Raw genomic sequence first — 10,112 nt, 5'->3', positions numbered from 1 at the left:
TGATCATTCAGCACACATTAATTAAGTACCTATTACATCCAGGAACTAGACCAATACAAAGATGAATAAGGTAAGATCTTGTAAGAGAGACAGACATGGAAACAACTGCCCTACAGCACACACAATGTGAGCATTGTAGAACAAAATGGAACGGAAATGTCGGACGGTATTCTAGGCAGCAAGACACGTATGCCAAAGACATGGATTGAGATAACCAAATGAATTTGGGGAATTGTGAGCAACTTGTCTAGGTAGACATGTGGAGCTAGGGAAGATGGTTAGGAAAAGTAATTGGAAGTATAGATTAAGGCTGAATCATGTATAACTTTTATTAATTCATGAACAAGTATTACTGGGCACTTACTATATGCTAAAAATCATGCTAGATAATGCAGTCACAACAGTGAACATAACAGACAAGATCCCTGCCCTAGATTCTGGTATATGCAAGGCTGAGACCTTAGTCTAAAGGCAACAGAGGTAAGCAGGGGAAATAGCACAAGCAGATTTAAAAAGGTAACTCTTTTAAGAATATAAAGAATAACTGAAACAGGAAAAAGTAGACATAGTAAGATGAGTTGGAAGACTACTACAATAGACCATATGAGTCCTGTTTCTAATCTCTTCCATGAAATATTATGGTCTTCTCATACATGAGTCTTCATCAGGAATTTGTAGAAGATTTTAATTCAAAATATCATTTCACTTGACTGAGTTCTCACAAAATGTTAGTCCTCAAACCTTAACAAATGTCTACACCAACAATATATTTTTGTTGGATCTACATCATGTTGCACCACTAGCAACTCTTAGTCATCCTGACTCATTTCCTGAACTTTCAGTTGCTTCAAAGGAACTTCATTTTGTCTAAGAGTTGAGACAGACAGAAGCCACCTATAAGGGCCCAATGAATTCTAAATATCAGGAGACCTTCCAAAGTAGTAGCTGAGTCAAGACTCCTACCCTTACCAAGATAATTAGAACCTCCAGGATTTATGATCTTCCAAACTCTACTATCCATTTTGTATGTATCACGGAGTCCCCAAAACTGCCCAAAGTCCTGGAATTTGTATGAAAGGGCAGAATTTGTATGAAAGGGCCTAAGAAATTCATTCTTTTTCATATGGAACCTTACACATTTACATCCATTATTTATTTTGTTCCCTGTAACAATCAAAGGAATAAGGCAAATTTCACATAATCAGACCCATTTTAAACATAGAGAAACTAAAACCAAGAGAGATGAAAACTTTGACTCAAAGATGCATTCTGGTAAGAAGCAGAGTAAGAACTAGAATCCAGAGTTTTTGACTCCTAGACCATGTTTTTTGCTCTACCACCATGCCATCTCCTCAGCCATCAATCATTGTCTCTCTCCTACTGTGCCTGCACAGCTGCATAACAATTCCTTGCTTTCTTAAAGGTTAATGAACAACCTCTTCTATGTTAATCTACCTTCCTGAGGCAATTTCTCTTGTTTTGTAATGCTCAGGCAAAGCCATCCATGTCTACCGCAAATAAAATCTCTTCTTTCTCTTCCTGACTCCCTTCATCCTCCTCTCCAACCTCCTCAGGGTTCCAGAAACATTGACCTCTAGTCAACCCACACTGACCCTAGTAGGATTCAGGCTATTTTTAGAACAAGACTGACACACTCAGGCAGCAAAGAGAGCCAGTGAGACGCCAAACTCAGTATTCACCCTGGACATGAACAAAAATGGGAAGCAAGCTGGCCAGTTCAGTGTCCCTTCAGATTTATAATAAATTGTCTGAGAGGACTTGGTGAATTAGCAATGACTCCATGCCAGAAATTCTTTGCCTCAGCCAATCCTGGAACGTACTCTGTTAAACCTAGGCCACCTGAGGTTTTTCAAAAATATTACTTTCACATAAAGTTCACATAGCTCAGCCACTGCTGCCAAGAACAAGGCCTAGAGAACATACTGGCAAGCTTGGTGCTGGTCCCACTGGGTAGTCACGTGAGCTGAAAGGCAGCACATAAAAGACAGAAACTCTCCTAAGTAGGCGTCAGAAATCCTAGATTCCTTACCACTTCTGAGCCATGTGACATTGAGAGAGTCGCTAGGAAGATCTATGACTACAGCTGTGGAGTGTACAGCCTTTGCTGTCAGCCACTTCTGGGACTGTCTCAGTCTCAGCCATAGAGAACCCTCTCCCCTAAAAGTCATATCCTTCTAGGGGCAGCCCACAGTCAAATGACTGATGAGGGTTAAAAGGATTGGAAATGTTGGCCCAATACAAGACGTCTCTGCCAGGCCTTTTTAGCTCCAGAGCTCCGCATGGAATCAGCTAAGACTGCTGGGCTGGGTCTACATCACAGCTAGACCCCTCTCCATGCCAACCCTGCTGCTTCTACCTGTCTTCCAAGGTTTGATCCTAAGGGTACTCCTTTATGCACGACCTGAAAAATTAACACCATCTCAGAGTATGCTTCCTGGTGAACCAAACATGCAGCACCAATAAATAAATGCCACTGACACTATTAGTGAACTCCAAAAAGAAGACACCCTAAATAAGAATCTTCTATAAACAGAGTTCTTTTAATTAGGTTAAAAAATCTCCACAAACCATGCCAAGTCACACTATGTTGGAAGTTAGACAAGATCTCTGCTAAGCTCCTGAAGGACAAAACACAAATAGTAATAATAATAATACAGCCTTCTGCTTCCATTTCTTCACAGTTGAATTCCTAGATGCAATCGTGGAATCAGAGAAGAGTTTCTTCTTTCTCGGCAGTTTTACCTTTCTCTACAATCCTATTAGATGTCCTATACTCCCTCCAATGCCTAATGCCTTCCTGCTCGCTAGCTCCCTCTTTCACACGAATAAGAAAAAATTATGCAAAGGTCTGTAACTGCCTCAGACATATCATTGAAATTACATTTGTTAGTGGATAAGTATTAAGTGGGTTCTGTGATGGCTACCCAGATCCTCACTTCAGGACTGAAAGGTTTATATTCCCCAGCAGCTGAAGTGCTGCTGGCAGATAGCCCTCAGCTCTCCAAGAACTGCCCTCAGCTGAAAATAGCTGCATCACCCATGAACACAGCTCCATAAAATGAATGGTCAGTGCCCAAGACTAATGATCCCTTCATCCCAATTTAGGACAACTTTGAACAAGCCATCCCACCTTCTGAGCCCCTATGAAGTTGGCTGAGGCTATGTGAAGACTGAATCATGGCCTAACTTCTCCTTCTGCCCAGTCCTTTTTCCTATCCTTCCACAAAAATTGTTAGCCCTGAAAGTACTCCCAAATAAGTCTCCTACATACTAATCTCTATTCCAGAGTCTGCCTCAGTTGGTAGCAGTGGTCTTCCAGAAAAGCAGATGCTAAGATGGAATATTGGGGTTCAAATATCGTCTGGCTGGCAATGAAAATCTCATCACTTGGCCGGGCGCGGTGGCTCAAGCCTGTAATCCCAGCACTTTGGGAGGCCGAGGCGGGTGGATCACAAGGTCAGGAGATCGAGACTATCCCTTGCTAACATGGTGAAACCCCGTCTCTACTAAAAATACAAAAAACTAGCCGGGCGCGGTAGCGGGCGCCTATAGTCCCAGCTACTTGGGAGGCTGAGGCGGGAGAATGGCGTGAACCCGGGGGGCGGAGCTTGCAGTGAGCCGAGATCGCGCCACTGCACTCCAGCCTGGGAGACACAGTGAGACTCCGTCTCAAAAAAAAAAAAAAAAAAAAAAAAGAAAATCTCATCACTGGTGGTGGATTCCTGATAATTCTAGGTCCACCATACACCTCTCACCTACCCAACACATACTGGAAGAAGTCAAAAGAATATGTATGAAACTGGATTCTAAGAAATCTGTATCAAAGTGGACAATACACTTGTCACTTTCACCAGTGCTAAACTAGGATGATAAACCAATAGAAAGAAATGTACTAGGACTTTGAGAACTTGAGGAAAACAAATTCTAAGAAAAATATAATTAGATGGCAATTGCTGGGGACAATTGATGTTCTGGAGAAAAAAGGCAATGAAAAGCTGATGGTTATAAATCACCAATTAAAAGCTAAGTGTGGCCAGGTGCAGTAGATGACACCTGTAATCCCAATGCTTTGAAAGACCAAGGTGGGAGGATTGCTTGAGAACAGGAGTTTGCAACCAGCCTGGGAAACATAGTGAGACCCTATCTATACAAAATATTTAAAAATAAAACTTAGCTGGGCATGGTGGTGCATGCCCATAGTCCTGGCTACTCAGGAGACCAAGGCAGGAGGATCCCATTGAGGCTGCAGTGAGCTATGATTGCGCCACTGCACTACAGCCTGAGTGACAGATCGAGACTCAGTCTCCAAAAAAAAAAAAAAAAAAAAAAAAAGGTAAGTTGCAGAGAGTTGACATTTGCAATGGGTATAAAATTTCAGTTATGTAAAACAAATAAGCTCTAGAGATCTGCAACACTGTGCCTGTAATTAACAATATTGTTTTGTATTGTACACTTAAAAATTTAACAGAGCAGATCTCACATTAATTGGTCTTACCACACAATTTTCTTAAACCAATGGGGGGAAAAAATCCAAATGTGAAACAAAGAGGACTTACACTTCTCAATTTCAAAACGTACTACAAAGATAAAGTAATCAGGACAATGTAGTACAAGATAGATATACAGATCAATGGGGTCCAGAAATAAACCCATACACTTCTAGCCATTGATTTTTGACCATGGTGTCAAGTCCATTCAATGGGGCAAAAATTGTGTCCTCAGCAAGTGGTGTTGGAACAACTGGATAGCCTCATGCAAAAGAATGAAGTAGATCCCCTATACCATAAACAAAAATTAACTCAAAATCGATCAAATACTTAAGTTTAAGAGCTAAAATGTTAAAACCCTTAAAAGAAAACATAGAGGTAAACATTCATAACCTTGGATTTGGAAATGGTTTCTTAAATATGGACCCAAAAGCATAACAAAAGAAAAATCGATAAATTAAACTTGATTAAAATTAAAAACTTTGTGCATCAAAGCACATTATCAAGAGCGCAAAAGGACAATTCACAGAATGAGAGAAAGTATTTGCAAATGAAATATCTGCAAAAGTTTAATATCCAAAGAATGTCTACAACTCAACAACAAAAAGACAACCCAAATAAAATATGAGCAAACGACTTGAATAGACGTTTCTCTGAGGAAGATATATAAATAGACAATAAGCACATGTTAATCATCATTAGTCATCAGGGAAATGCAAATCAAAACTCTGATGTAATACTACTTCACATCCACTAGGATGACTATGGTCAGAAAACAGACTATAACAAGTGTTGGCCATTATGTAGAAAGGTTGGAACTCTCTCATATCACTGTTGGGAATATTAAGTCATGCAATCACTTTAGAAAACATTCTAGCAGTTCCACAAAAAGTCAAACATTAAGTTACCATATGATCCAGCAGTTCTCCTATGTATATGCCCAAGAGACCTGAAAACACGTTCACCAAAACAAAAACAAAAAAAACTTGTACATCACTGTTCATAACATCATCCATAACAGCCTAAGAGTGGAAACAATCTAAATATCCATCAACTGATGAAAAAAATGTGGTATGTCCATAAAGTAGAATACTATTCAATCATAAAAATAAGTAGTAATGAGAGGTGAAGCCAGCTGGACTTCCTGGGTCAAGTGGGGACTTGGAGAACTTTTCTGTCTAGCTGGAAGATTGTAAATGCACCAATCAGCACTCTGTGTCTAGCTAAAGGATTGTAAATGCACCAATCAGCACTCTGTAAAAACGCACCAATAAGCGCTCTGTGTCTAGCTAGAGGATTGTAAATGGACCAATCAGCAGGACATGACGGGGACAAATAAGGGAATAAAAGCTGGCCACCCCAGCCAGCAGCGGCAACCCGCTTGGGTCCCCTTCCACACTGTGGAAGCTTTGTTCTTTCGCTCTTCACAATAAATCTTGCTGCTGCTCACTCTTTGGGCCCAAGTCACATTTAAGAGCTGTAACACTCACCACAAAAGTCTGCGGCTTCATTCTTGAAGTCAGCGAGACCAAGAACCCACCGGAAGGAACTAACTCTGGACACACTAACACATGCTTCATGGATGAAGCTTGAAATCATTATCCTGAGTGAAAGAAGCCAAACATAAAAGACCACATATTTTATGAATACATGTATATGGAATGTCTAGAATACACAAACACATAGAGACAAAACTAGATTAGTGGTTTCCAGAGACTGGGAGGAGGAGAGAATTACTGATTGCTAATGGGCTCAGGGTTTCTTTCTGGGGTAATGAAAATGTTTTGGAAATGGTTATGATGACTGTACAACTTTGTGAATATACTAAACCACAGAATTTCATACTATGAAGGGTGGGTTTATGACATATGAATTATACCTCAATTTTGTCAAATTTGTGGTTTAATGGGAAAAATTAACTAAGTGTGAAAGCCAGTGTCTCCTTGGCAGCACATAAAGAAAATCTTTATGGGTACATGTGCAAGTTTGTTATATAGGTAAATTGCCTGTCAAGGAGGTTTGGTATACAAATTATTTGGTATACAGATTTCATCACCCAGGTAATAAGCATAGTACCTGACAGGTGGATTTTTTTTATCATCACCCTCCTCCCACTTTTCACCCTCAAGTAGGCCCAGGTGTCTGTTGTTCCCATCTCTGTGTCCATGTGTACTCAATATTTAGCTCCCACTTATAAGTGAGAACATGTAGTATTTGGTTTTCTGTTCCTGCATGAGTTCACTTAGGATAATGGCCTCCAGTTCCCACTTATACTTGAGAACATGTGGTATTTCCTTTTCTGTTCCCACATTAGTTCACTTAGGATAATGGCCTCCAAAAAAAATCTATATTGCTGTAAAGGACATGATCTCATTCTTTTTTATGGCTGTACAGTATTCCATTGTGCATATATATATACATGCCTGTGTAATATACCCCATTACTGGGTATATACCCTTTTAAGCTCTTTGAGAAAGGCTTAACTGCTTTCTACAACAACTGAACTACTAATAATTTACATTCCCACCAGCAGTGTATAAGCATTCCCTTTTCTCTACAACCTCACCAGCATCTGTTATTTTTTCACTTTTTAATAACAGCCATTCTCACTGGTATATAACAGTATCTCATTGTGGTTTTGATTTGCATTTTTCTAATGATTAGAGATGTTGAAGATTTTTTCATATGCTTGTTGACCACAGGTATGTCTTCTTTTGAAAAGTGTCTGTTCATGTCTTTGTCTACTTTTCAACGGAGTTGTTTTTTGCTTGCAAATTTGTTTAAGTTTCTTATAGATTCTGGATATAACCCCTTTGTTGAATATGTCGTTTCCAAATATTTTCTCCCATTCTGTAGGTTGCCTGTTTGTTCCGTTGATAGGTTTTGCTTGTTTGTTTTTGTTTTGCAGAAGTTAGTTTATTACGTCCCACTTGTCAATTTTTGTTTTTGTTGTAATTATTTTTACCATCTTCATCTCTTCATCATGAAATCTTTGCCAGGGTCTGTGTCCAGAATGGTATTTCCTAGGTTTTCTTCTAGGATTTTTGGTTTTAGATTTTACATTTAAGTCTTCAATAAATCTCAAGTTGATTTTTGTATATGGTATATAAGAAAGGAGTCCAGTTTCAATCTTCTGCATATGGCTAGCCAGTTTCCCCAGTATCATCTATTGAATACAGAGTCCTTCTCCATTGCTTGTTTCTGCAGACTTTGTCAAACATCAGATGTTTGTAGATGTGTACCTCTATTTCTGGGCTTTCTGTTCTATTCCATTGTTCTATGTGTCTATTTTTGTACCAGTACCATGCTATTTTGATTACTGTAGCATTGTGTATCGTTTCAGGTTGAGTAGTGTGATGTCTCCAGCTTTGTTCTTTTTGCTCAGGATTGCTTTGGTTATTCAGGCTCTTTTTTGGTTCCATATTAATTTTAAAATAGTTTTTTTTCTAATTCTGTGAAGAATGTCATTAGTAGTTTGATAGGAATAGCACTGAATCTTTAGATTGCTTTGAGCAGTGTGGCTATTTTGACAAGATTGATTCTTCCTATCTCTGAGCATGGAATATTTTTCCATTTGTATCATCTGATTTCTTTCAGCAGTGTTTTGTAATTCTCATTGCAGAGATCTTTCACTTCTCTGGTTAGCTGTATTCCTAGGTATTTTATTCTGTTTGTGGCTTTTGTGAATGGGGTTGCATTCTTGGCTTGGCTCTCAGCTTGGATGTTGTTGGTGTATGGGAATGCTACTGATTTTCATACATTGATTTCGCATCCTGAAACTTGGCTGAAGTTTAACAGATCAAGGGAATTTTGGGCAGAGACTACGGGGTTTTCCAGGTATAGAATCAGATCATCTGTAAACAGAGAGAGTTTGATTTTTTCTCTTCCTATTTGGATGCCTTTTCTTTCTTTCTCTGGCCTGATTACTCCGACTAGGACTTCCAATACTATGTTGAATAGGCATGGTGTCTTGTTCTGATTATTAAGGAGAGTGCTTCCAGCTTTTTTGTTCAGTATGATGTTGGCTGTGGGTTTGTGATGGATGGCTCTTATTTTGAGGTATACTCTTTCCATGCCTAGTTTTGTTTTTTTTTTTTAGAGTTTTTAACATGAAGTGGTGTTGAATTTTATCAAGTCTTTTCTGCATCTACTGAGATGATCGTTTTTCATTTTTAGTTCTGTTTATGTGATGAATGACATTTATTGATTTACATGTTGAACCAATCTTGCAACACAGGGATAAAGCCTACTTGACTTTACTGGATAAGCTTTTCTATATGCTTCTGGATTCAGTTTGCTAGTATTTTGTTGAGAATTTTTGCATTGATGTTCACCAAGGATATTTTCTTGAAGTTTTTTTTTTGTTTGGTTGGTTGGTTGGTTGGTTGTGTCTCTGCCAGGTTTTTGGATCAGAATGATGCTGGCTTCAAACAACGAGTTAGGAAGGAGTCCTCCTCAATTTTTGAAATAGTTTCAATAGAAATGGCACCAGCTCTTCTTTATATGTCTAGTAGAATTCAGCTGTGAATATGGCTAGGCCTGGACTTTTTCTGGATGGTAGGCTTTTAATTACTGACTCAATTTTGGAACTCAGTATTAATTTGTTCAGAGATTCAGTTTCTTCCTGGTTCAATCATTGGAAGTTGTACTTTTCCAATAATTGATCCATTTCTTTGAGGTTTTGTAGTTTGTGTGCATAGAAGTGCTCATAATAGTCTCTGAGGGTTTTTTGTACTTCTGTGGGATCAATGGTAATGCCCCCTTTGTCATTTCTGATCGCATTTTGGCCGGGGAGATCTTTTTCTTTTTAGTCTAACTAGCATCTAAAATCATTGAATTTTTTTTTTTTTTTTAGTTTTAGTGTCCGTATTTCCTTCAGTTCAATTCTGATGTTGGTTATTTCCTGTTTTCTCCTAGCTTTGAGGTTGGTTTGCTCTTTTCTAATTCCTCCAGGTGTGATGTTAGGTTGTTGATACAAAATCTTTCTAACTTTTTGACGTTGAGTGCTTATGTGTTATAAACTTTCAACAGTGCTTTAGCTGAGTCCCATAAATTCTGGTATGTTGTATCTTGCTTTCATTATTTTCAAAGAATTTCTTTATTTCTGCCTTAATTTCATTGTTTATCTAAAACTTATTCAGGAATAAGTTGTTTAATTTCCATGTAATTGTAAGGTTTTCATTGATCTTCTTAGTACTAATTTTTATTTTCATTGCGCTATGGTCTGAGAGTGTGGTTGATATAATTTCTATTTGCTAAGGCTTGTTTTATGTCTGATTGGGTGGTCAATTGTAGAGTAAGTAGCATGTACAGATAGATGACAACACAAAATTGGTTCTTGCTTCCTTATCAAACTTTCCTCTCCATGTCTTTTAATTGGGGAATTTAGCCATTTACATTCAAGGTTAATATTGATATGTGCAGATTTGATGCTGTCATCTTGTTGTCAACTGGTTATAATACAGACTTGATTGTGTGTTTTGTTGTTGTTGTTTGGTTTTATTTGTTTATTTTAGTGCTCATGTTCTAAAGTGTGTTTTCATGGTGGCCAGTAATGGTCTTTCTGTTATTTAGTACTCCCTTAAGGGCCTCTTGCAAAATAGG

This window comes from Papio anubis, chromosome 9 (genome assembly GCF_008728515.1).
Source record: "Papio anubis isolate 15944 chromosome 9, Panubis1.0, whole genome shotgun sequence".
NCBI lineage: Eukaryota > Metazoa > Chordata > Mammalia > Primates > Cercopithecidae > Papio > Papio anubis.
The sequence above is the reverse complement of the archived record's forward strand: the minus strand, read 5'-3'. Positions refer to the sequence as shown.